Source organism: Balaenoptera borealis, assembly GCF_965194805.1.
Source record: "Balaenoptera borealis genome assembly, chromosome: 1".
NCBI classification, from domain to species: Eukaryota; Metazoa; Chordata; class Mammalia; order Artiodactyla; family Balaenopteridae; genus Balaenoptera; species Balaenoptera borealis.
The window spans coordinates 168,972,787-169,000,761 of record NC_138860.1 but is presented as its reverse complement, the minus strand read 5'-3'; the positions used below and the strand labels follow the sequence as shown (position 1 = coordinate 169,000,761).

Genomic DNA, 27,975 nt, shown 5'->3' with positions numbered 1-27,975 from the left:
AGAGTGCTGATGGAGGAGGCCGAGGTGCTGCTCATATGGCAGGGAAGTTGCCACTGATTGAGGGCTCCGGGGCTGGGCCTTCCTGGCTGCGCACCAGCCGAGTGAGTAGATGTGGAGTCCTGACACAAAGGGCTTTGTCCTCCCTGCCCAAGAGGCGCCATCTCCACTCCCAGCCTCTAGCCAGCCGCTGTGGCCCACGCTGGGTTCCTGCCCCACCTGGTCCTCCTCCAACATCCCCCTCCCAGTGTCCTGGGGTCCATCCACTGAGTCCTCCCAGCCAGAAACCTGGAAGTCAGACTTACCTCTCATCAGCCATAAGGTCTATCAATTCCACCTCTCCCTCTGCTTTTCCCAGCAGTTCCCAGGGTTGGGGGCCTTCCTGGGGCACCAGGCAGCTCTCATCTGGCAGGATTCCCTCCAGTCAATTACTCAACAGGCTGGGCCTTGGCTCTGCTGTTTCCTTCTGGCTACCACACTGGATTCCACTATGGATTCATCTAGGGGGAAGCTCAGTCTTCACTTCCTGAGATGAGCTGATTTTTGTAAATTGGCTTCTCCAGCAGCTGGGGAGGGCCAGAGAGGACGAAGTTTATTTTCCATGGATGCCTTTGTGCACTTTCTTCCACCTGGCTTCACAAGCTGTGGAACCCAGGGAATGAAGGGACTGATCTGGACCACACTGAGCAGCCAGGAGGCGAGCCCCTGGAGGGAGAAGTCACTGGGAACTAAGCTTCCCCGGAGGCACCCCCTGCACGGCCAGTTCCGGGCCAGCTCCTGCCAGCCAGCAGCAGCAGTACTGCTGTGCACTGCACGCCCCAGCCCCAGAGATCTTCAGCAGAAGGCAGCGGGGCTGCTCGCTCATAGATCATCGTGCTGTACCCTCCACCGAGCCCGGGCTGGACGGGCCTCTGGCTCAACATCGCTCCGCCCCCCAGGTTCCCTGATTTGCTGAAGGACATGTTCCAGGTTGTTGACTCATGAACTGGAAAACCAGAAGCAGACCCTCTGGGCCCCAGGCAAGAGGCTCCAGAACACAAGTATGCAGCTCCTCATCCTGAGGCTTGGTCTCGTCTGAAGGTGGAGATACACCACTGTATCTCAGGACTCTGCTGAGGCTGCCAGCTGCCTGGACCCCAGCCCCAGGGACCTCCTCTAGGCACTTTTGCTCCTCTGACTCAAGGTCATGCCACTGGACACTGTGAACTCTGTAGCCAGGGATCCCAGTCAAGGTTGCTGGGCACTGCTGGGCCTCTGACAGAGCCCTGCCAAGATGCTGCTTGAACCCAGCTCCCCCTCTAAGACCTGGGCCATGGTTGAAGGGACTGGATCTCCCGTGCCTCTGAGCTCCTAGCAGCTGAGGCGATCAATGGCCAGATGCTCCAGGGCTCCTGATTCCCATCCCACAGGGTCGTGGACAGACGCAGTCAGCAGTAACCCGGGGCTGTGGTCGCTGCAGGTGGACATGCCTGTTTTTATGCAAAGCTGCTGGCACCCTGCCGAAGTCTGCTGATGGACACACGTCGTTATCAACATGACTACTTAGCACTGTCGACCTTGATCACCTGGCCGAGGTTGCGTTTGCCAGGTTTCTCCACTGAAAAAGTTACTCTGTGCCCCCCTGCCCCCCACCATTGTACTCAGGAAGGCGGTCACTGTGTGCAGCCCACACTTAAGCAGTGGGGGGTTATGCTCCGCCTCCCTGAGGGCGGAATGTCTACATCAATTATTTGGAATTCCACATGGGACATTGGTCTCTTCTTAATCATTTATTTACATCATTTATTCAATCATTTATTTGTATCCGTAAGGACTCATGGATATTTATTGTACACTTTGGGTTGTAATCCAATGCTACTTTATTTCTTTTGTCACTCAAACTGGTCCCGCTTTGGTCACCGAGAGCTCTTTCAGTTGGCTCCTATGTCCCTTTGACATTTGACATACCCCCATCATTGTATGTGTGTCAGGGGACGGGTGTATTTCCTATCTCCTTGGAGACTTTTGATGTCAGATATCAGATGCAGCTGAGACTCAGAGTGACCCATCCCCCTTCACTCACCCCTGCCTCTTGCTCCTGGGCTTCCACATCCCGAGCCCCGGCTGCACCTCTGACCATGGGGGACCTCGAAGCTGCTGGACACACCTGAACTTTGGACCCTGCCCTTTCCTCCCTCCCCAGCCACTGCCCTGCAGAAACAATGCCCTTTCCCCTGGTTGAGTCTGTCTGCCAGTTCCGGCCCCAGAAAACTTTGTAACCGTAGTGACGTAACTGTTGTCCTTAGTGTGTGTGCATAAACTTATTTAAAGAACAAAACAAAATAAAAATTCTGCCTCTCTATGATCTTTGCAACCTACCTTATCTTCTTCATTCCTGGACTTTAGATAAATGTCCTTTTGCCTAAAACTGTTTTTATTACTTGCCCTCCCATCTGGTCAGGGTAGCGTCAAGGTCTCTGCAATCAACCAGACTCGGATTCCAATCCCAGTGGCCCTGGGCAGTTACTTGACCTCTCAATACCTCAGTTTTCTCATCTGTAAAAGAGAAATAATAATAGCCTCCAAACAGCTACCATTGAATGAGCCCTCCAAAGTATATTAGGTGATAACTTATGAGATGCCCCTAATACTCCTAACACACATAGTAGGTGCTCAATAAACAGAAGCTATTACCACTATTAGTAGTGGGAGTAGTCCCAGTCTCCCCCTCAAATCCATCCTCTACTTCTAAAGCTCATACATAACAATATCACACTTCCACTCACAATCTTTCCAGAATCCAGAATCCAGAACCCCCTGGGATTCAAGATCTTACAGAATCTTGCCCTGCTCTAGGCCTTGGCCTCATCTTCCTTCTCAACCCAAATCTCACTAGACTATTCACTGTTCCCCAAAGAGGCCTTGCACTTCACACTTCCCTGCCTTCGCCTGTGCTGTTCCCTCTGCCAGGCTTTCTTATCTGGAGACTCCCAGGTTGGAAAGAGCATGGACTTAGAGTCCCACAAACCTGGGTGTAATCTGCATTTGGACCCTGACTCTGCAGCTTATCAGCCATGTGACCTCAAGCGAATTCTCTAACCTCTTCAAACCTCATTTTCCTTACTCATAAAATGATGATGATAATAGTAGTCATTTCACAGGAATGTTGTAAAGATTTCAGTAGATAATCCATGTGAAGCATGTCGCATAATGCCCAGCACACAGAAAATACTTAATAAATGGTCCCTGTCTCTCTTCTTACTAATATCAGGCAGCCAGAAGTTGCCTGCTCTGCCAGGCTCTGTTTATTGATGGATTCAAGGCTAAAAATAGAACTGCAGCCTTGGGGAGTAGGTCCTTCTGGAGCCGGGAATTGATGCCCTTGGTACAGTGGATGGGGAACGAGCCAGCTTCTCCCTCTGGGGGCTGCTCAGAGGAACACAAATCTCAGTGCCTCTGGCCTTTCTTCATTATTCCCAGGGCAGGCATGTGGAGGTTGGACCAGCCCAGGCTGACGAGCTCTCCTAGCAGAGGGTTCTGCAATCCCACAAGCTGGCTTCTAACTCCAGAGCTGACATTCACTGGCCCTGTGACCTTGGGGTGGCAACTTTCCCTCTCTGAGGATCGTTATTACTCCTAGCCCGGGAAACTGACAATGGTAATAACAAACAGCTTACACGCACAGGGGCATTGAAGCCAAGGACCAGCTCTAGGACTCTGGGTAATGACTCCCCTCTCTGAGCCTCGGTTTCCATATCTCTGAAATAAGCACAGTAGTTCTGACCTTACAAGGCTGTCATGAGGGTCTAGAGAGGCCATGGCCAGCAGTCGCTGACAGCAGTGGAACCTGATGGGAACCTGAGTTATCTAATGGCGCATCTTCCCACCTGAGGGTGTGAGGAGCTGAGACAGAAATTCATTTGGGCTATCTGTAGCTATTGATCCACCGGCTTTGGAAAATGCAAAGAAATGCATCCAGCAGAAAAACACCTCATGTCTTTTGCTGCTAACAGGCAGGCCCTGCCACTGGATAGACCACTTGTGTGCAATCGACTTCCCTTGCTGTCAGTTCAGTGCTCTGGGCGAGTTGTCTTGTCTCCCAGAACAAGATGCTGAGTTAGCTAAAGCAGATCCTGAATTGCGGGCAGGAGTCCCCATTTTCCCTTCTGCAGTAGTAGTCTTAACAGTGAGGTCAAGGAAAAACAGCTGGCTTCCAGGGGCATTGAGCCCTCCTTCTCCACAAAGACACAAACGTGGGGGGCTCGGATGCCCCACAACCTCCAGGCCGCACAACCTGAGTTGTTTCTCCCCTTCTTCCTTCCTGCGACAGGCCCTGTCAGGCTGTAGCCCTCCCTTATTTCTGACCATGAGATGGATACAGAATTGCGTGACAGTAACATTAACAAAAATACACAGTCCCATCGCCTTGCAGTCCTCAGGGCAGGAAGATAGTAGAGCAGTCGCTGCAAGAGATCAAGAGCCTGGGACCAGGGCGCCACATGCAAAGGCTTCCTTCCCAGCCACCTGCAAACGGTGCCCCTGACAAGGGGAGAGGAAATCGTGTTCTTCTACATGAAAGATGGAAGACTGGCTGGTCACCTGAGGCCAACAAGCCCTGTAGGACTGAACCCACTAGGCAGGGGGCGCTGATCCAGTGGCATCTAGGAGGAGATGCTGGCTCTGGATTCTCACTCTCCTGGGTTCGGATCTCGGCTCCACCACTGGGGAACCCTGGGCAAACCCCCTGGTTTCCCTGGTGTGCATATTTATTTGTTTGTCGGCATATTCACAGTATTCTTGCTTGCAGACAGTGGAGTCCACTCTGGCCAATTTAAGTAGAAAGAGAATTTACTTAGGGATGTTAGGTTCATTGGATGATGGAGAACTGAGCTCTAGATGCAGCTCAGGCGCATCTCCAAGAAGCACATCTCAGAACTTGGACTGATGGGAGAGCTGCTTCTGCTGTCACAGACGCCAGAACCAGTACTGCCTTGGCCACCACCCAGGCCAGCAAAAGATGTGCCCCACGCGTAGCTATTCCCACACATAGCCCATCTCCTGGTTGGTTGGTCTCAGGGGTTGAGTGTGATTGGAGGAAAGTAGGTCACACGTCGGTACCCTTCAAGGGGGGCTGACTTCTGCTTCGGGAAGGAGAAACTCAAGATATAAGCGCTCATCAACATATAGAAAGGAATTTTTTAAACTGTTAAGCAGTGATGAATGACAAATGTTCAGTACATCTTTCTTGTCTGTTTCCCCCACCTTGAACGAAAGCTCCATGGGGCAGGTATCTTGAATGTCCTGTTCACCTCTGTATCCCTAGCACCTAACATGGAGCCTGTGATGAATACACAGATAAATAAAATGTGGGTAATGAAAGAACCACCTGTACTTTGCGGTTACCGGCCAAATTACAGTCTCTCAGGGGGGTCACAGCTTCATGCCTTTGGAAAAGCTGCTCCTTCTTTATGGCGTGCCCGTTCCTCCACAGCCCCTTGCCTGAGGGTGAAGTTGTCTTCATCTTTCATTTCTCAGTTTCGACACCTCCTCCTGGAGGCTTCCTTGATGTACAGCTCCATCCCTACCACTGCTGTCCTCACCACCATCACCTCTCTGGGGATGCCCTGGGGTGCTGGTTTAGTCTGGTGGTTAAGAAGGCAAGCTCTACAGTCTGACTGGCTGATTTCAAATACTGGCTTCAGCTCTTACTAGCTGTTGGAGCTTGGAAAAGTCTTGTAATCATTCTGAGGGTCGTTCTCCTCATCTATCAAGTGGGGATAATAACAGTATTTAAGTCACAGAGTTGTTGTGTGGCTTAAATGAGAGAGTGTATGCAAATTCTTAGAACGGGGCCTGGCGCAGAGAGAGAGTTCAGTCCACTGCTGGTGCTGGTGCAACCCTTACTGTTCTGGCACTTACTGGGGCAACATCGTGACTGTGTTCATGTCTGTATCCCCAACTTGAGACCTTCTGGAAATCAGGAGATGGGATGTCCTTTACTCCCTCCCCCCACCTCTCCATGTGCCTCTTTTACACATGGTGTTTGTTGGTTAAACAATGAACTCAACCAAAGAAATCACAAACACAAAGACTGATAGATGAAACACTTAAAGTTTGTCTATTAGAAAACAACTAAAATTAAACTGTCCCCAGGGAGTGGCGAAAATGGCAAATGGTTAATATCTATATTATGTAAAGATCTCATACACAGCAATAAAAAATATCTGAATTGCTAAGAGAAGTCCGGACAAAGGTCATGAGCAGGCAAGTCAGGTGAGGAAATAGAAGGAGTAAGTAAACAAGGAAGAATATTCAACCTTCAGTAGGAGAAATACAAATGAGATACCAATGAAAGCAACAATAATATAGAATACAGAATTCGATACGGAATTACTTGCAACACTGAAAAATATCCAATAGCAGAAGAATGGCTACATAAATAATGACACATTGATTCAGTGGCACGTCCACTATGAAATAATCATGAAAATGTTGAAACAAGTGCTTAGGATACAGTATGTGTACAAGCAGACTGCAAAATTAAATTTAAAGCATGATCACAAGTGTAAAATGTTCATCTGGACTTGATGAAGGCTTGGCAGAAGCTTTCTGAAATTTTCAAGAAAATGAAAACAGTTGCCTTGATTTTAAAAAAAAAAGGAGCTTTGCTAAGTATCCACCATACACCAGACACTATGCCAAACGGCTTCCACATACGTGATCTCACTTACTTCCCCAACTGTCCCCAAATCCCCATGAGGTAGAAACTGTTCCCCTTTACAGGTTAGGCAACTAAGGCAGAGAGAGGGGGTCAACAGGCTGCCCGAGGCGGTACAGCTAGGAATCGGCAAAGAGGGCTGCCAAGCCTGGTGTGCTGGACTCCAAGCCCAGGCCTCTTTCCAGCACATCAGATGTGTAAGATGGATGGGGTCCAGTGGCTTTTCTTTCTTTTTAAACATTGCCTTTAGTGCTGTTTAAAGGTCCTTTGTGCAATCAAAACACAATTAAAAGAACAACCGAAGCTGTCTCAGGAAGGCAGCTTAGCCCTGTTCCCTCCGGAGAGTTCTGTGGACCAGTGCCCCACCCCGCCACTGGCCGACGCCCTAACAATACCAGGAAACAACCCTGCTGAATCTTCTGTCCCTCTTCATTGGATTAAACACTCCTGGGGAGGTGCCTGGCCTTTCTTCACAAAGACCCTCCTTCCATCCCAGAGAGTCCCAGGAACTCTGGCTACCCCTGCAATGGGGATCCCAGTACTATTGTCAGGATTTCAAAAGGCCAAATGGAAATTGTGCTTTCACCCTGAACAAAGCCTCATGGGCTACGGAAGTGCCCAGTTTCACTGCTTGGATGGAATTAGAGCAGCATGGGGGGGAAAGGTCACGATGTGTCCTGACTGTGCACCAGGAGGAAAGGTGATGAGCACTGGAGCATTTGACAAGGTTGTGGAACCCCAGCTGGGAAGTCAGGGAGAGCTCCTTGGGGAGGTGACTTTTTCAGCTGAGATCTGGAGGATGTGTAGGAGTCAGCCAGGTAAAGAGCAGAAGGAAGGGGGAGAAGGATGAGTAAAAGCCCCGAGGCAGGAAAGATCTTGGGCTTTCAAGGAAATGAAAGAGTGCACTGTGGACAGAGTGGAGGGCAAGAAAACGAGACCAGAGAGGTCAACAGAGGCCGATCCCACAGAGCTCATAGACTCAACGGGCAGCCACCGTAGAGGAGAGAAGTGGAAGTATTCATGATGCAGTTGGAATGTCTTGTTTGAAAATGATAAAGTTGGTCCTTCCCCACTTCTCTTCCCAGAAAGCAACAAAAAGGGGGGAAAAGATGCAAAGGCCATCTTTGAGGAAACCAGGAGAAATCTGACAATGGAATCACAATTCGGTGGAAAAGCAGATAACAGCAGGGCAGGTTGGAAAGGGGCTCAGGAGGAAGCAGAGAATTCATCTTTCAGCATGAGATGGTGAGGGGCATGCCACCAGGGAAATGGAATGGATGGGGTGGGTAGAGGCCCGCATCAGGAGCTTCCCTGGACCTGCTTGGGTTTCATGAAACAGAGGAGTTGAGGCTGAATTAAGAATCACACATATATACACTACCAAACGTAAAATAGATAGCTAGTGGGAAGCAACCGCATAGCACAGGGAGATCAGCTCTGTGCTTTGTGACCACCTAGAGGGGTGGGATAGGGAGGGTGGGAGGGAGGGAGATGCAAGAGGGAAGAGATATGGAAACATATGTATACGTATAACTGATTCACTTTGTTATAAAGCAGGAACTAACTAACACACCATTGTAAAGCAATTATACTCCAATAAAGATGTTAAAAAAAAAAAAAAAAAAAGAACGACACAGACAAATGAGGTTTGGGGGAGGGGAGGGACTCTAAATGGCGAAAAGCCCTATCATGATTAGCAACCAGGTAAAGGCTCAAAGAACTCATATACACTCCTGAGTCATAAGAATAACTCCTGCTATCCTGAAACAGCTCTGGCCTCTCCCCAGCATAAACCTCTTGCAAACAGCTGGTCCAGGGAAAACTTACACCTCTCAAATATTAGTAATCAACAATGAACCATCTCAAGTGCGGTACACAGATACAAGAAACAAAAACAAGAGGACAAGAACAAGCAAAGGCATCAAATGAAGAACCAAATAAACAAAAACCGAAGAACATTCACCAGAATAAAAACAAACCAAAACAAAAATCCTCAATGAAGCATTTATTTCTACAAAACAAGAGTACAGAGAAGAAATCTAAGAGCCCATGGAAATAACAGCAAGATGACCAAAGGAAATAAAACAAGCTGTCAGGGTTCAGGGAAATTACAATGTCACAGAAATGAAAGCCAAGGTGAAAGCAGCACAAAAGAAACAGACTCTGCTGAAACACAATAATGGACAGAGGGGAGAGAAATAAGGAGAGTGAGAAAAATGAACTGAAAAGTTTTTTTTTTAATTTAACTGATGAAAGAAAATGACAAAGAGAAACCGTATGTACCTAACAGAAGAAGTAAACCAAAATAATGGCATCAAACAATGATTACAAGGTATAATTCAAGAAAATGTTTTAGGGAAAAAAAAAAAGAGACATTAAAAAGTAAATGAGACCCAGGAAAACTGACTCGAAATGATCCTCACCAAATATATTCTAATAAAGTGATGAGATTTCAAAGTTCAGAAAGAATCTTTTGGGCAACTCCAGGAAAGGGAACAAGTCACTTACAAGGCGGGGACACCAGGCTGGCCTCTGACTTCTTCGTGACAGCATCCAGCATTAGAATTCAATAGAGCACCACCTACAATGTCAGCCAAGGAGAGAAAGTGTGACTCAAGAATTTTATCTTCAGCCAAATTGTTGATCCACTATAAAGGCAGAAGACAACATTTTTGAACACATGTGGGAGTTTGGAGGCTAAGGCCTAGATTTGTTGGAAGAATGGGACTTTTTTTTCCTTTTGGTGACCTGGAGTCTTAGGGTTCATTTATGTGTTTGTTCAACAGACACTTACAGACCCTTGTATGTGTTGGGGCCTGTGCCCCAGACTGTAAAAGAGTCTTATACCAAATGCTAGAGAGGGTAGGAGGAAAGCATCCTTGGAGAGGTGAGCTGGCCTTTGAAAGATGAGTGGGAGTACATGAAAGGAAGGGTATCCCAGGCAAAAGGAAGAGCATTATGCAAAGGCAGGCAGGCATAAAGGCATAGAACAAATATTATAAAATATAATTCAAGATACCATCAAGGGTGTGTTCTATAATGTTCGGACATTTGGAATGAGAAGAGTGGGTGAACCCTGAAGACATAGGATTGGGAAAGGGTAGTAGGCCTTGAATGCTGGGTTTTTGTTTTTGTTTTTAATGCTTAAACTTTACCCCATAGGTAATGTGGAGTTCTGGAATGGTTGAAGCATGAAAACCATTGTTTAGTTGCAAGAAGAAAAGGATCAGAGGTTCTGTGAGGACTCAGATTTCACCATTCCCACATTTTCTTAAGCTAGCATTCATCTTGGATGGCGCACATTCTAACCATTCTTTTGAAAGTCAGGAACAAGGCAACGTTGCCCACTATTACTGTTTTTGTTCTATGTTGTATTGAAAGTTCCAGCCAGCACAGAAAGAAGAAAAAAAGTAAAAACTTAAGGATTACTGTGAACATCTAAATATTGTTCATTGCTGAGTCAAGGAGTGTGCTTGTATATTTCCTAACTTCTGCATCTTTATGTTTTTCCTGGCATTTTAAATTATCTTTCCTTTGTTCTTGCCTTTATTATTGAGAATCTTCCCAACAACTCAGTCAGGTCAGTAATCTTATCCGCATTTTACAGAGGGAGAAGGAGGGGTTGACAAAGTCCACAGCCGATACACAGTGGAGCTGTGGTCTTACCTATCTTGATGGGATGACTCTCTCAACTCCTAGGCTGGCTGTACTCAGAGAAGGAATACATACTGGGGAGATGGTGGTGTAGTGAGGGTGTGACTCAGTCATTTGATCTTCACCAAGTTCACGAAGAGGAGGATGGTTGCAGGAAATCCCAAAGGGCACCTAATCAGTGAAGATTCTATAAAAAGATGGATGGAAGGCCAGCTACTCTGGCCAATATTCAACTCCCCATAGGGGCCAAGCAACCTCTCTCCAGCCTCAGGACTTTTGCACATGCTGTCCTCTTGCCTAGAATGCTCTTCTCTGCTCTTCATGTGCCTGGCTCCTCCTCATCCTTCAGGTCACCACTTCATTCCCCTCCTCAGAGAGCTTCCCCGGTTACTCTTCATCTTTACTTCCCTGGATTGCTCAAGACTTTGTTACCAAGTGAGGCTCCCTCCTCCCTGAGGGAGGCTGTTTCTTGGAGGCTTCCTAGGCCTCATGCAAAGAAGCCCTGGGCTGTCCACCTCACCAGGTCATCAGATTGGTCCATTCCTGTAGGGGTCCCAGTCTGGGTGCCAGAAGACGCCATCCCAAGCCCCTGCAGAAATACAGGAAGTAAAGCACTTGGACAATTCCATGTTATTTGGCACCTGAAAGTAGAGAACTTTTTTTTGTTTTGTTTTGGCTGCACTGCACTGCACAGCTCGTGGGATCTCAGTTTCCTGACCAGGGATTGAACCCAGGCCATGGCAGTGAAAGCGCTGAACCCTGACCACTAGACCACCAGGGAACTCCTGTACAGAACTTCTTTTTGAGCACAAATGAGAACCCCTCAGGAGCTTCCTCATCTCCTTCTCGCTAAACCCCACATCGAATCATCAACTTATTCAATAAATTTCTTCAGTGCCTCCCCTGTGCCAGGCCCAGGCTAAGCACTAACTATACACACAGGGTAGGTCACTCACTGCACAAGGGCACCCAGTATGGGACAAGTGGGGGGCTGAGATGCAGCGCATGAACCAGTCACCAAGTTGGGGGCTCACAGAGCTGTGTCTGTTCAGAAGGATGCCTTTTTTGAACTCCCTGGAAAGCACCGTATGGGCTAGCAGCAGCCCTGCACATTGATGAATTAAACCCACATGGAGGGCTTCCCTGGTGGCACAGTGGTTGAGAATCTGCCTGCCAATGCAGGGGACACGGGTTCGAGCCCTGGTCTGGGAAGATCCCACATGCCGCGGAGCAACTGGGCCCGTGAGCCACAACTACTGAGCCTGCGCGTCTGGAGCCTGTGCTCCGCAACAAGAGAGGCCGTGACAGTGAGAGACTTGCGCACCCCGATGAAGAGTGGCCCCCGCTCGCCGCAACTAGAGAAAGCCCTTGCACAGAAACGAAGACCCAACACAGCCAAATAAATAAATAAATAAATAAATAAATAAATAAAATAAATTAAAAAAAAAAAAAACCCATATGGACCCCGCCCGTGTGGAGTTGCAGTCCAGTGGGAGACAGACAATTAATTAAACAACTAAATATATAATTAGAATTCATCCTTATTTTGCTCGTGAGGACACTGAGCTTCTGAGAAGCTAAACAACTGGCCCAAGGCCACACAGCTAGTGAGTGACAGAGTCAGGGTTCAAACTCAGGTCTCCTGGCTCCAAAGCCACAGTCTGCTCTGCAGAGTGAAAGAGGCATTTTAACTACATCAGCATTAATGTTGAGCTTCGGTCCCGACCTCCAGCATCTCCGTTTCTCCCTCTGACCCCTTTGATGACAAACTCAGGTTTCTCTGATCCTGAGGGTCGTCCCTCCTCTTGCCCTTGCCACCTCTTTGGCTCAGCTCTCTTGGATCCGCCTGCTGCCTATTGCAGAGGCTTTTGGTGAAATGACTCAGGCAATTCTTCCTGTCTCATGTGTCTTTTGGACCCTGTCATTCATCTCAGGGGCTGGGCTGGGGACAGACCTGAGTGACAGCCCTGTGCTACACTCATGATTCCAGTCACAGTGGCAACTAAAGCCACTATATATCTAGGAATAAGCTGATGTGAGTAAAATTATAAAACTTTACTGAAGGACATAAAAGGAGGTCTGAATAAATGGAGAGACACACCATGTTCCTGGACGGAAAGACTCGGTATTATAAAGATGTCACTTCTCCCCTAAGTAACCTATAAATTTCATGTAATTTCAATCAAAATACCGAAGGTATTTTTTAAATAAATAAATAAATAAATTTATTTATTTATTTATTTTATTTTTGGCTGCGTGTGGGCTTTCTCTAGTTGCAGCGAGCGGGGGCTAGTCTTTGTTGCGGTGGCTTCTCTTGTTGCAGAGCACGGGCTCTAGGCGCGCGGGCTACAGTAGTTGTGGCTCGCAGGCTCTAGAGCACGGGCTCAGTAGTTGTGGTGCACAGGCTTAGTTGCTCCGCAGCATGTGGGATCTTCCCGGTCCAGGGCTCGAACCCATGCCCCCTGCATTGGCAGGCGGATTCTTAACCACTGCACCACCAGGGAAGCCCTGGAAGGTATTTTTTTATGGAATTTGACAAGCTGATTCTCAAGTTAAACTAGAAGAAAAGATACATAGAAAACACACACAAGTAGAAATCAATTTTAGAATTTTTTATTGTGGTAAAATACACATAACATAAAATTTACCATTTTAATCATTTTAAAGTATATAGTTCAGTGGCGTTAAGTACAGTCACATTGTTATGCGACCATCACCACCATCCATCTCCAGAACTATTTTATCACCCCAAACTGAAACTCTGTACCTATTAAACAATGACTCACCATCTCTCCCTTTCCCCACAAGAAAAAAATTAATGAATAAAATTAAGGGACAACAGCCAATCCAGAAATAAAAATACTTATAAAACAAGAGAAATTATATTATCTATCTATCATAAGTGTAGCATTTCAAATCCACAAGGGAAATATAGACTGTTTAATCAATGGCATGAGGACAAATGACTGTCTAATTTGAAAAATATAAAATTTGAACTCTACCTCACACCAGACACACATACAAAGTACCTTTGATTTAAAGAACTAAATGTAAAAAACAAAACCTCATAAACCGTTAGAAGAAAAGTGGGACAGGTGAATAGATTTGACTACATAGAAACATTTCACTTCTGAAAGACATGAGACTATAGGAGCAAAGTTAAAAGACATGTAACAGACTGGGAAACAAACCTGCCATAGACATGGAGGAAGGCAACACAAGCACATCTCGAAGTAACTATTTTGCTTTTATTTTCCCCACTTCCTCATGTCAATCAGAGGTTCCACTTTACCTCCAGGAGAATTAGTGCTTTTATAGCTGGAATATAAAGAGAGGGAAACAGCCAACGTTCAGATGTCATTGTTTTTTTAACTTCCCAGATAGTCTGCTGAAGCTCACATCAGAAACCACACTTTTGAAAGGCAGAGCCTTTGATTTTCAAGAGGCTGCTTTTGCCGAGAGAAGAAAATGCTATTGAAAATCGAAAGGGAAGGTCCTGACGAAAGCAGGAGAGAGAGTTTATGCCTTAACTATAGATTGAAAAGAGAACAGAGAAGACCCACACCATGTGCCACCTGGGAAGTAAATGGGGTCACCGGGCTGGGAGAGGGAAAAGGATCGGGATGAGGCATGACCTTAGAAGAGGTTGGGGGGCTTGGGATGAGGGAAATGGACCTGTGGGACCACAAGGAAGGGAAGGGAGTCAGTGCCCAGAGACTGCTAAGCCCTCTCCATCACCGCTACCAGGGGGCTTTATGGGCACTGGACCGTCACCAGTAGATGCTCTGGGGCCACTTAAGTGGGCACCAGGGGCCACCTTGGCTGAAGAGCCACATTAGCCATTGGCTCTTCATTTTTGAGCCCACGTAAGAATCTGCCAAGATGCTTACAGACCACGGTGGTGCCCCTCCCCACATCCCACTGGCCCAGTGACTCCTGGCAGCTAGGGGGCTGGTTCTGTGCACCTTGCCCGCACCCCAACCCCCACTTCAAATGCTCCCTGTGGCTTCCCTGGGCCTTTCTGCCTCGGCCTTCTCTTTAGCTGGGGAAGGCCTCTCAGCCTTCCAGCAGGCATAGTTTGGAAATGTAGGAAGCTGACGCCCCTGGAGCAACCTTCCACCGTGAGGGACGAGAGTCCTGGTTAAACGCCTCAGCTTCTGGCCTTAAGAGGCACAACTCAAAGGCCTGCTCCTCGCGGGTCCTCAGAGGGGCTCCAGTGGGATTCGGCCCCTTGCCCCCAGTGGTAACCAGCTCAGAGAACAGCATGTTGAAGAAATCATTTGTCCTGTAGGATTTCCTCCATTTTGGGTTTGTCTACCTGCTTCTGTGTGTATCATTCACCTCGTCCCTCCATCCCCAGGATTTCCTGTCACTAGAAGTCAATTCTTCCGGCAAGGCACCAGAGCAGCTGGCATTGGTGCCTGGCCAGCTCCTCTTGGCCAATCCTGGCGGCATGCAGGATCTTAATTCCCCAGCCAGGGATCGAAACTGTGCTCCCTGCAGTGGAAGTGCAGAGTCCCCCCAGTGCCCTTCTGAGTCTTGCATCCTGAGGGCATTCTCTGGTCCTGAGAGCAGCCAGGGTATTAATACCCCAGGAGCGATCTTTGAACAGAGCAGGGTGGGGGCGGGTGGCTCAACACCTCCAGCTTCCTTGCCTCTCAGAGGAGGTTTCTAACATATGTCCTGCACAGCATTTCAGAGGGTGCCCAGAAGAACTGGTTCCCAGCTGTCTGAGTGGTACCCCACTCATTAATTCATTTTTATTGGGTTTCTACCTTCCCTGCCTCACCTCCCCACTCCCTTAAAGGTACTTCCTCTGATCATCTCCCAAATAAACTACCTGAACCCAAATCCTTTTCCTAGGGTCTGCTTTTTTGAGGGAATCCAAGCAAAGGCAGACACTTGATAGGCGGGGCTGTCACATGACACCACATCAGGAAACACACATAGCGGTGCTAAGATTAACCAGTGGGCTCAGGCGGTAACAGCCTGACCCTTTCATGATAAAACTCCCCAACAACTTTTCATATAATAACTTCATCCGTTGGTGATTATTGCCTGAACCCATTATTTTATTAGGGGCTGTAAAAAGATGATTTTCTAATCCTATCAATCCTTCCACATTTATTAGCTGGAATTTTTTATAAGGAACTTTCTCTCATAAACTAGGGCTTTTAGGTTGAGATGAAATAGTAGAAGAATGACAGGATAAAGTCTTAATTCTTTCCTTTTCATTGCTAATCCTCAGGATGAGGAATTATGCCCTAGTTACCTTCAATGGTATTTAATGATATTTGGTTGATTTGAGGCTTTCTCTCTCTGAGCATCAGTATGGACAAATGAGTGTTTATATATTCAGTGTGTTTCAAGCATTATCAGTCACTGTTCTTTCTGCTATTCAAATTCTCCCATCTTTAACCAGTGGGTGTCTCTTCTTTTTGGCTTCTATATTTCCTTTGGACGTGATCCCATTACTCTTTGACAATGTCCTTGCTTTCTGACCCAACAAGATGTCCCTGGCTCACATTGTCTATTTCCTGCCCAGACCTGGAATTAGCCAATCCTCCAAGGAGCCGTGGTTCGTGGTAGTTGGAAAAGACATCTGGGCACTAGGTATGTTCACTGATAGTGGGTTATCACTGCATCCAAATTTTTCAGTGAACAGAACTGGGAAGTACATACTTTTGAACAGAAAAATAAAAGGATTATGAGTTTCTGCTAATATTTCCAATTCACATGTAACATTCAAGGCTTTTACTTAACTTCTTTGGTCTTATCCTCATATCTCTTTTCTCAGACACTGAAGATCTTGGATTCCAGTATTAACATCATTACTGATTTGTATTATCATGTGATCTATATAAAATACTTTCAAAAATAATGCCAATATTTTTACTAACAATAAGACTTCCAAATGAAGTGTTAAGATTTCTTTGCGGTTCTTTTGTCCTTGAAAAATGTTTCTTTAAAGATGTCCAGCTAGGGCTTCTCTGGTGGCTCAGTGGTTAAGAATCTGCCTGCCAATGCAGGGGACACGGGTTCGACCCCTGGTCCGGGAAGATCCCACATGCCGCAGAGCAACTAAGCCCACGTGCCGCACAACTACGGAAGCTTGTGCACCTAGAGCCCATGCTCCACAACAAGGGAAGCCACCACAATGAGAAGCCCATGCACCGGAAGGAAGAGCAGCCCCCGCTTGCTGCAACCAGAGAAGAGTCTGCACGCAGCAACGAAGACCCAATGCAGCCAAAAATAAATGAATAAAAAAATTTATTTTTAAAAAAATTTTAAAAAAACAAAAGATGTCCAGCTTTACAACAAATGCTAAAGAAACTTCTGTAGGTGGGAAACACAAGGGAAGAAAAAGACCCACAAAAACAAACCCAAAACAATTAAGAAAATGGTAATAGGAACATACATATCGATAATAACCTTGAATGTAAATGGATTAAATGCCCCAAGCAAAAGACACAGACTGGATAATGGATACAAAAACAAGACCCATACATATGCTGTCTACTAGAGACCCATTTCAGACCTAGGGACACATACAGACTGAAAGTGAAGGGATGGAAAAAGATATTCCATGCAAATGGAAATCAAAAGAAAGCTGGAGTAGCAATACTCGTATCAGATAAAATAGACTTTAAAATAAAGACTGTTACAAGAGATAAGGAAGGACACTACATAATGATCAAGGGATCAATCAAAGAAGAAGATATAACAATTATAAATGTTTATGCACCCCACATAGGAGCAACTCAATACATAAGGCAAATGCTAACAACCATGAAAGGGGAAATCGACAGTAACACAATAATAGTAGGGGACTTTAACGCCCCAGTTACACCAGTGGACAAATCATCCAAACAGAAAATAAATAAGGAAACACAAGCTTTCAATGACACAATAGATCAGATAGATTTAATTGATATTTATAACATTCCACCCGAAAGTGGCATAATACACATTCTTCTCAAGTGCACATGGAATATTCTCCAGGATAGATAACATCTTGGGTCACACATCAAGCCTCAGTAAATTTAAGAAATTTGAAATCATATCAAGCATCTTTTCTGACCACAACACTATGAGACTGGAAATCAATCACAGGAAAAAAAACTGTAAAAATCACAAATACATGGAGGCTAAACAGTGCGCTACTAAAGAACCAAGAGATCACTGAAGAAATCAAAGAAGAAATTAAAAAATACATAGAAACAAATGACAATGAAAACACAACAACCCAAAACCTATGGGACATGGCAAAAGCAGTTCTAAGAGGGAAGTTTATAGCAATTCAATCTCACCTAAAGAAACAAGAAAAATCTCAAATAAACAATCTAACCCTACACTTAAAGCAACTAGAGAAAGAAGAACAAAGAAAATCCAAAGTCAGTAGAAGGAAAGAAACCATAAATATCAAAGCAGAAATAAATGAAATAGAAACAAAGAAAACAATAGCAAAGATCAATAAAACTAAAAGCTGATTCTTTGAGAAGATAAACAAAATTGATAAACCCTTAGCCTGACTCATCAAGAAAAAAAGGGAGAGAACAGAAATCAATAAAATTAGAAATGAAAAAGGAGAAATCACAACTGACCCCACAGAAATACAAATGATTATAAGAGACTACTACAAACAACTATTTGCCAATAAAATGGACAACCACAAAGAAATGGACAAATTCTTGGAAAGGTACAATTTTCCAAGACTGAACCAGGAAGAATTAGAATATATAAACAGACCTACCAAAAGTAATGAAAGTGAAACTGTAATTAAAAATATTCCAACAAACAAAAGTCCAGGATCAGATGGCTTCACAGGCGAATTCTATCAAACATTTAGAGAAGAGCTAACACGGATCCTTCTCAAACTCTTCCAAAAAATTGCAGATGGAGGAACACTCCCAAATTCATTCTACAAAGCCACCATCATCCTGATACCAAAACCAGACAAAGGTATCACAAAAAAAGAAAATTATAGACCAATATCACTGATGAACATAGATGTAAAAGTCCTGGACAAAATACTACCAAACAGGATCCAACAACATATTAAAAGGATCATACACCATGATCAAGTGGGATTTATCCCAGGGATGCAAGGATTCTTCAATATACGTAAATCAATCAATGTGATACACCATATTAACAAATTAAGGAATAAAAACCATATGATCATCTCAATAGATGCAGAAAAAGCTTTTGACAAAATTCGACACCCATTTATGATAAAAAACTCTCCAGAAAATGGGCATAGAGGGACCCTACCTCAACATAATAAAGGCCATATATAACAAACCCACAGCAAGCATCAAGGTGAAAAACTGAAAGCATTTCCACTAAGATCAGGAACAAGACAAGGATGTCCACTCTCGCCACTCTTATTCAACATAGTTTTGGAAGTCCTAGCCACGGCAATCAAAGAAGAAAAAGAAATAAAAGGAATACAAATTGGAAAAGAAGAAGTAAAACTGTCATTGTTTGCCAATGACGTGATACTATACATAGAAAATCCTAAAGATGCCACCAGAAAACTACTAGAACTAATCAATGAATTTGGTAAGGTTGCAGGATACAAAATTAATGCACAGAAATCTCTGGCATTCCTATACACTAACAATGAAAAATCACAAAGAGAAAGTAAAGAAACAATCCCATTTACCATCACAACAAAAAGAATAAAATACCTAGGAATAAACCTACTTAAGGAGGCGAAAGACTTGTACTCAGAAAACTATAAAACACTGGTGAAAGAAATCAAAGATGACATAAAATAGATGGAGAAATATACCATGTTCTTGGATTGGAAGAATCAATGTTGTGAAAATGACTATACTACCCAAAGCAATCTACAAATTCAATGCAATCGCTATCAAACTACCAATGGCATTCTTCACAGAATTAGAACAAAAAATTTTACAATTCGTATGGAAACACAAAAGACCCCAAATAACCAAAGCAATCTTGAGAAAGAAAAACGGAGCTGGAGGAATGAGGCTCCCCAACTTCAAACTATACTACAAAGCTACAGTAATCAAGACAGTATGGTACTGGCACAAAAACAGAAATATAGATCAATGGTACAGGATAGAAAGCCCAGAGGTAAACCCACGCATATATGGTCACCTAATTTACGACAAAGGAGGCAAGAACATACAATGGAGAAAAGAAGGTCTCTTCAATAAATGGGCACCACTACATGTAACTGGACAGCTACATGTAAAAGAATGAAATTAGAACACTACATAACACCGTACACAAAAATAAACTCCAAATGGATTAAAGACCTAAATGTAAGACCAGACACTATAAAAACTCTTAGAGGAAAACATAGGAAAAACACTCTTTGACATAAACCACAGCAAGATCTTTTTTGACCCACCTCCTAGAGTAATGGAAATAAAAACAAAAATAAACAAATGGGACCTAATTAAACTTCAAAGCTTTGCACAGCAAAGGAAACCATAAACAAGATGAAAAAACAACCCTCAGAATGGGAGAAAATATTTGCAAATGAAACAACGCACAAAGGATTAATCTCCAAAATATATAAACAGCTCATGGAGCTCAATATCAAAAAAACAAACAATTCAATTAAAAAATGGGTCAAAGACCTAAATAGACATTTCACCAAAGAAGACATACAGATGGCCAAGAGGTACATGAGAAGATGCTCAACATCACTAATTATTAGAGAAATGCAAATTAAAGCTACAATGAGAGACTTCCCTAGTGGCACAGTGGTTAAGAATCTGCCTGCCAATGCAGGGGACACAGGTTCGAGTCCTGGTCCGGGAAGATCCCCACATGCCGTGGAGCAACTAAGCCCGTGCGCCACAACTACTGAGCCTGCGCTCTAGAGCCCATGAGCCACAACTACTGAGCCCGCGTGCCACAACTACTGAAGCCCGCGCACCTAGAGCCTGTGCTCCACAACAAGAGAAGCCACCACAATGAGAAGCCCATGCACCGCAACAAAGAGTACCCCCGCTCGCCACAACTAGAGGAAACCCACGTGCAGCAACGAAGACCCAACGCAGCCAAAAATAAATAAATAAATTTATAAAACAAACAAACAAAAAACTGCAATGAGGTATCACCACCTCACACCAATCAGAAAGGCCATTATCAAAAAATCTAGAAACAGTAAATGCTGGAAAGGATGTGGTGAAAAAGGAACCCTCCTGAACTGTTGGCGGGAATGTAAATTGATACAACCACTATGAAGAACAGTATGGAGGTTCCTTAAAAAACTAAAAATAGAACTACCATATGACCCAGCAATCCCACTATTGAGCATATACTCTGAGAAAACCATAATTCAAAAAGAGACATGTACCACAATGTTCACTGCAGCACTATTTACTGCAGCCAGGACATGGAACCAACCTAAATGTCCATCAACAGATGAATAGATAAAGAAGATGTGGCACATATATACAATGGAATATTAGCCATAAAAACAAACTAAATTGAGTTATTTGTAGTGAGGCGGATGGACCTAGAGTCTGTCATACAGAGTGAAGTAAGTCAGAAAGAGAAAAACAAATACTGTATGCTAACACATATATATGGAATCTAAAAAAAAGAAAAGGTACTGATGAACCTAGTGGCAGGGCAGGAATAAAGGCGTAGACATAGAGAATGGACTTGAGCACACGGTCGGGGAGGGGGAAGCTGGGGCGAAGTGAGAGTAGCATCGACATATATATACTACCGAATGTTAAATAGTCAGTGGGAAGCAGCAGCAAAGCACAGGGAGATCAGCTAGGTGCTTTGTGGTGATCTAGAGACGTGGGATAGGGAGGGTGGAGGGAGGCTCAAGAGGGAGGGGATATGGGGATATATGTATGCATATGGCTGATTCACTTTGTTGTACAACAGAAACTAACACAGTATTGTGAAGCAATTATACTCCAATAAAGATTTATTAAAAAAAAAAGATGTAGTGGATATGCTGTGCTGTAAAGCCACTTGAAACAATCATTTTTACTGACTGGTATCACTAACTTGATACACGTTCAAGGTTCTTCATTTCAGATTGTTTTCAAATTCTAGAGATTGCTTTTTTCTCCTCTCTTTCTGATTTAATGTTATTTTTGAATGTGTAAAATATTTATCTGATTCCAAAGTCAAAACCACATAACAGTCTACGTGTGGAAAATTTCCTTTCTATTGCTGTCCCTCTACCCTGTCCTTTCCCACATAAGGTATCATTTTCATTTTTACTATTTTGGTTTATTCTTCTGTTTCTTTTTGCAAATATAAACAATTTGTATACATATTTATATCCCTTTCTTCCCCATTGTTACACAGAAGATAGAATCCTAGATATTCCGTTCTACACCTTGTGTTTTTTGCTTAACAATATATCTGGAGATCACTCCATTGCAGTGACCTTCCACGTTTCTTTTTACAGCTGGAGAGTATTCCACTGTGTGAATGGACCACAGCTGATTCAGCTAGTCTTAGTGATGGGCATTTGGATTGGTTCCAACTTTTTGTTATCTCAGATAATGCCACAATGAATAAACTTGCGCATAAATCATTGCAGCATTTTTTTCCCAGCATATCTTTAGGTCAGAATACTGGAAGAGGGATTTCTGGGCCAAAGGGTAATTGTATAAGCAATCACGTATTTTTAAAAAGTATTTTCAAGTTCCCCACCCAAAGAGTTGTACTGTTTCACATTCTCCCTAATAACCATTTTTCGGTCATTCATTCAATAAATACATATTGAAACACAGAACAAGATAAACTGGTTCTTGCACCCAGGAGATTTCAGTCTAGTAGGGAAGAGAGAGTAAACAGATGATCACACCAATAATCATTCCTGATGTGTATTAAGAAGAAGTATTAATTCTGTAAGAGTTTATAACAAGATGCCCTAACCTGATTTGCAGGGTCAGGAAGACTTCCCTGGGGAATAACGTCTAAGCTGAAATCTGATGAACAAGTAAGAATTAGCCAGGAAAAGTGGATGGAAGAGAATACCTGAGTAAAGAGGAAATAAAAACAGAAATTATAATAATATAATTAAGGAAAAGAGAAAACTTTATAGCAAAACATATGGGGTATAGTGATCTTTATTCAGAAGAGAATTTATAACTTCAAATTATTTTACTGTTAAAAAAATGCTGAAAGCAAATGAACGGAATACGCAACCTAAGACCTAGAGAAATAACAAAATGAAGAAAGGTAGAAGAAGATTAATAAAAATAAAGTAAGAAATTAAGGAAGTAGAAAAGAAAGAAATAAAAAGCGGTTAAGGGACTTCCCTGGTGGCTCAGTGGGTAAGAATCCGCCTGCCCATGCAGGGGACACGGGTACGAGCCCTGGTCTGGGGAGATCCCACATGCCACGAAGCAACTAAGCCTGTGGACCACAACTACTGAGCCCACATGCCATAACTACTGAGCCCGCTTGCCTAGAGCCTGTGCTCTGCAACAAGAGAAGCCCCCACAATGAGAAGCCCGTGCACTGCAACGAAGAGTGGCCCCCGCTCGCCACAACTAGAGAAAGCCCGCATGCAGCAACAAAGACCCAACGCAGCCAAAAATTTAAAAAATAAATAAATAAATTTATATATTAAAAAAAAAGCAGTTAAAAGGATAAATTAAAGTCGGTTCTTTGGAAACATTTTTTTAAAGTACAAAACCACTAGCAAGCCTAATTAAGTATAAAAACATATATATATATGGATACAGAAGTAGCTAAAGGAATTAAAAGATAACACCATGGCAACAAATGTGTAAACCCACAAGAAGATGATAATCTATCAAAACAAATTACCAAAATTGTCTCAAGTAGAAGTAGAAAAGCTGAACAGACCAATAATCAAAGAAAAGATTTTAAAGACTATTGAAGAACTACCATTAAAACATGGCATAGGGGACTTCCCTGGTGTTCCAGTGGGTAAGACTCCGTGCTCCCAATGCAGGGGGCCCGGGCTCGATCCCTGGTCGGGGAATTAGATCCCACATGCATGCCGCAACTAAGAAGCCCACACGCATGCTGTCACTAAAGATCTCGTGGGCCGCAACTAAGACCAGGCACAGCCTAAATAAATAAATAAATATTAAAAAACAAAAAACATGGCATAGGTCTCTCTGTCTCCCTCCCTCCCTCACTTTCTCTTTCTCTCTCCGTCTCTCTACCTTTATTTGTATGTTGGCTCCATGCCCTCATGCCACACAGTCTCTATGTGAGCAGAAAGAGATACACTGGCATCCTCAGGGGCGACCTCACTGACAGCCTACACCTCATTCTCTTGTGAAACATAAGAAAGAGTACCTTGGGCTTCCCTCGTGGCCCAGTAGTTAAGAACCCGCCTACCAATGCAGGAGACACGGGTTCAAGCTTTGGTCTGGGATCCCACATGCCACAGAGCAACTACGCCCGTGCGCCACAACTACTGAGCTTGCACTCTACAGCCTACGTGCCACAACTACTGAGCCCGCGAGACACAACTACTAAAGCCTGTGTGCCTAGAGCCCATGCTCCGCAACAAGAGAAGCCACCGCAATGAGAAGCCCGTGCAACGAAGAGTAGCCCCTGCTCACCACAACTAGAGAAAGCCCGCACACAGCAACGAAGACCCAACGCAGCCAAAAATAAATAAATAAATAAATAAATTTTTTTTTTAAAAAAAGAAAGTGTACCTTAACGTCTTGTTAATTATAATAGTAATAATAATAGCAACAATAACAAAAACTCCCAGCTGATTGCTTCAGTAACAGGGTCAATCAATCACAGGACTGCGCTGGGCTGGGCCATGCTTCACCCCTCCATGGCTTAACGGCTTGGGCACCATGACTGATAACTCCACCCGGATCACATGGAGTTGGGAGGAGTTACTCAAGGAAGTAAAACCAGTGGAGGATCACAGCCCACAGTAGGCACTCTAGCACTGTCAGACGATGAAAAGAGGAAGGAACAAGTAGTGTGCGCAATAAACTGGAGTATGGCATGATGAATGGTGACTGTGAGTCAGACAAAGCCATATAATATAGCTAAAATTTAACTGGCTATCATCTCAAATATCATCCATTCAACATTTGACAAACAATTATGGAGTGCCTACCTTGCTCCAGGCACTGCTTTAGGTCCTGGAGAATCAGTAAGGAACAAAAGATACAGAGTATCCAAGAATATCTGTCTTCATGGAGCTTATGTTTGGTTCCTAGAGTTATGTGACCATAAGAACATGACAGAATGAGTGATCTCATCCAGTTCAAAGGTCTTTACTGTAAAACAGAAAATCATGTTTACACATCTTAAGAGAAAAAAAAAGCGCAAAATTCAGTCCCAACCTGAGTGGGAGTGCACTTTTTTGGGGGGCGGGGGGGCACACCAGTGAAAGCATGGAGTCCTAACCACTGGACCACCAGGGAATTCCCAAGAGTGCACTCTTTTTTGAGTAAAAAGAATTAGATAATATAAGTAACTTGAATCCAGGGATTCAAGCCTACATGGAAGTTCTCATTTTTTAAGTTTCAAAGAGGTGGTTTAGGGTAGTTTTTAGGCACATGGATTGTCAGTTCAAATCCTACTCCACCACTCATTGGCTGGGTGACCTGGGACAAATTCCTTATATTCTCTGTGCTTCAGCTTCCTCATCTGTAAAATGCAAATTAAAATTTTACTTCTCTAATGGAATTGTTCATATAAAAATATTTACTGAGTGCCTACCAAATGCCAGGCATCATTCTGGGCATTTAGGAGACATTGGGGAACAAAACAAAGATCTTGGCCTCTAGCAGGGCAAACAGTAAGTACAATCAGCAAGTAGGCTATATGTCTTTTTGGAGATGATAAATGCTGTGGGAACAAAAGCAGAGCAGGGCAAGAGGCAGCGAGGGCTGGGCGGGCAGGTTGCTGTATTAATAAGGTGGTTGGAGTTGGCCTCGTGGAAATGGTGAGATTTGAGTGAGGACCTGAAGGAGATGAAGGAATGAGTGGAAGCAGGTGTTGGGGGAAAGTGCTTTCCAGGCCCAGGAAACAGCTGGTGTGAAGCCCATATGGTGGTGGCATGAGCTTGCTTGGGATGCTGGAGAAACAACCAGAGGCCAGTGTGGCTGGAGCTGAGTAGGCGAAAAGGAGTAGGACAAGGAACTGGACCATGGAGGGCCCTAAAGACAACTGCAAGTACTTTGCCTTTTACTCTGAATGACATGGGGAGCCTCTGAAGGTTTTGAGCAGAGGACTGACATTATCCAATTCACATTTTAAAGGATCCCTCTAGTACTATGTGGAGAACAGAATGTGAGTGGACAAGGTAGCAGCAGGCAGACCAACTAGGAAGCTATTGCAGCAATCCAAGTGGAAGACCATGGTTCAGACAAGGGTGATGGCAGTGGAGGTGGTAAGCAATGGCCAAATTCTGGGTATATGTTGAAGGCAGAACCAATGAAATTTTCCGTTTGGAATATGGGATGTGAGAGAAAGAGAGGAATCCACTGTTTTTGATCTGAGCAACTGGAAAGAGCCTCATCAACTGAGGTGGGGGGAACTTTGGGTGGAAGAGGCTTTGGGAATGGGGGGAAGATCAGGAATTCAGTTTTGAACATGTTCAGTTTGAGATGTCTGTTAGACATCCAAGTACAGATGTTGAGTAAGTAGGTGGTTGGATACGTGAGCGTGGAGTTGAAAAGAGTTCTGGGTGGACGATATAATTTGGGAGACATAGGCGTGTAAATAAATATATTGAAGACCATGGACCTCGATAGGCACACCAAGGGAATGAAAGTATACAGGAAAGAGTGGAGCAGCAAAGCCCAAGACTGGGGCGTCCAACGTGAGAGAAGAGAAAAGAGGAAGAATCACAAAGGAGACAGAGAGCAGTGAGGAAGGAGGAAAACCCAGAGGGAGGGAGGTCCTGGAAGTGGTGTCTCCAGGAAGAGAGAGTGATCAGCTGTGTCAGTTGCTGCTGATGGGTCAGGCAAGATGAACAAAGGCAGTTTTGGTGGAGCGCTGGGAGAGGAGGACTCATTGGAGCAGGTTTAGAGGAGACGAGGGGAGAGGAATGGAGAGCAAGGACAACAACGCTTTTGAGGAGTTTGGCTGCAAAAGTGAGTTTTTTTAAATGGGCTGATAGCTGGCAGGGAAAATATGGTTAAAAAAAATAAAAACAAAAACAAGGTTTATTTCATCTTACTTTATAAGATGGGAGAAATCACAGTATGTCTGTTGCTGATGGGAATAATCCAGTGAATCATTGTGAGACAGGTCACTGGCTGAGACTGAGATGGGGAGGAGGTGTTGGGAGGTTGGAAAGAATGTATGAAATAGTCACTTAAAAGCATTGGAAAGTGAAGGATTCATTGCCATATAGTGTGACTGCCAGGCAGCCTTCAGGGCCCACTTGAAGTTTGTGGTCAAGAATTGTGAGAATTAAACGAGCTAATACATAATACATGAAAAGCACTTAGAACAGAATCTGGCACACAGAAAATGCTATGTAAGTGTTAGCTATTATTATTTAAAATTAAGTGTAGAAAGGTCTAAGAGAACTAAAACCATAGCATTAATAATGCTGTGATAAGAAGAAACCTATTCATATTTGGTATTTTATGTATTTGTAATGTTTAAGAGTATTTGGTCTATTAGAATGACAATTAACTGTGTAACTCTAACATAAATGTGTAATGGAGTAATTGATTAAGACGTATGATTGTCAGTAGAAATCTTACTAATGTAATGCACAATATTGGAAAACCTAAGTGAGTTTTAGGCTCACCATATTTATTAGTTTAATTTTCTAGATTGATAAGAATTATTTTGCACTTAGGAAGGTTTTGTTTGTTAAGTGAGAAAATTTAAATACTTTAAAAAAAATCAAATCTATTTAAATTTATCAGGGCAGTTTTACAGTGGTGAAGGTGTTTAATTAATTGAGCTTGTAAATGGGACCAAACATCATTCAGTTTCCTTAAAACTTATTCTTAAAATGTATTAGGCTTATAAATAGAATAATAAGATGTATAAGCCTGAGAAAGAACCAAAGTTTGTGAATTTGTAATTTTAATAAACTGACTCCATTTTTTTTTTTCTTTTTTGACTCCATTTTTAAAACCAAAAATAAACCTTCTTAATAGTCTTCTCTGCAGACAAAAATCATCCTCAAGGGCACCAAAGAATAGCATCAACAAATTCCAGGGACAGCTGCTTCCAGGGACAAATTCCAGGGAGGAGCGATCAGAGCACAAGACAAAATACCTTTCTGGGGAAGGTCCTGTAGGGGGCTGGGCGCCATGAGTGGGCATAGGGTGGAGAAGGAAGGGAATGGGGGTGGGAGGACTGGAAGGAGAAAGAAGATGCTCACCCAGCTAGGGTGGGAGTTGAGAGTGAAGGGCTGAATCTTCAAGGCAACTGGGAGGTGTGAGTGAGAGAAGGCCACTTCAGGTATGAGATTTCTTCATTGAACCCCTTTTACATTATTCAGGACACATCAGTAAAAATGGCAATTGCTTTTATTTTGGTGACTCCACAGTCTTTGTTTGAATGCAATCCTGGGCGACGATGGACCTACACGTAGGGCCCTGGTTTAGGAGAAGCTGGGGTTTCCAGGCAGAAGGCTGACTGTTGCAATGGTCCCTGCAGCTCTTTCCTGGTAAGGGGTG

General features: G+C 44.0%; 1 protein-coding gene across 2 annotated transcripts in view; it reads right to left on the bottom strand.

The window, feature by feature from the left end:
- SPOCD1 (SPOC domain containing 1) overlaps positions 1 to 27,975 on the bottom strand; it is a 169,865-nt gene that overhangs the window by 39,107 nt on the left and 102,783 nt on the right. The window contains exon 4 of one of the 2 annotated variants that reach the window (XM_082345336.1): positions 303 to 13,666. The gene's annotated coding sequence lies outside the window, so the exon portion shown is untranslated. Of the gene's footprint in view, positions 1 to 302; positions 27,393 to 27,975 lie in introns of those variants that run through there. The other variant, XM_082345335.1, reaches the window with a different exon arrangement.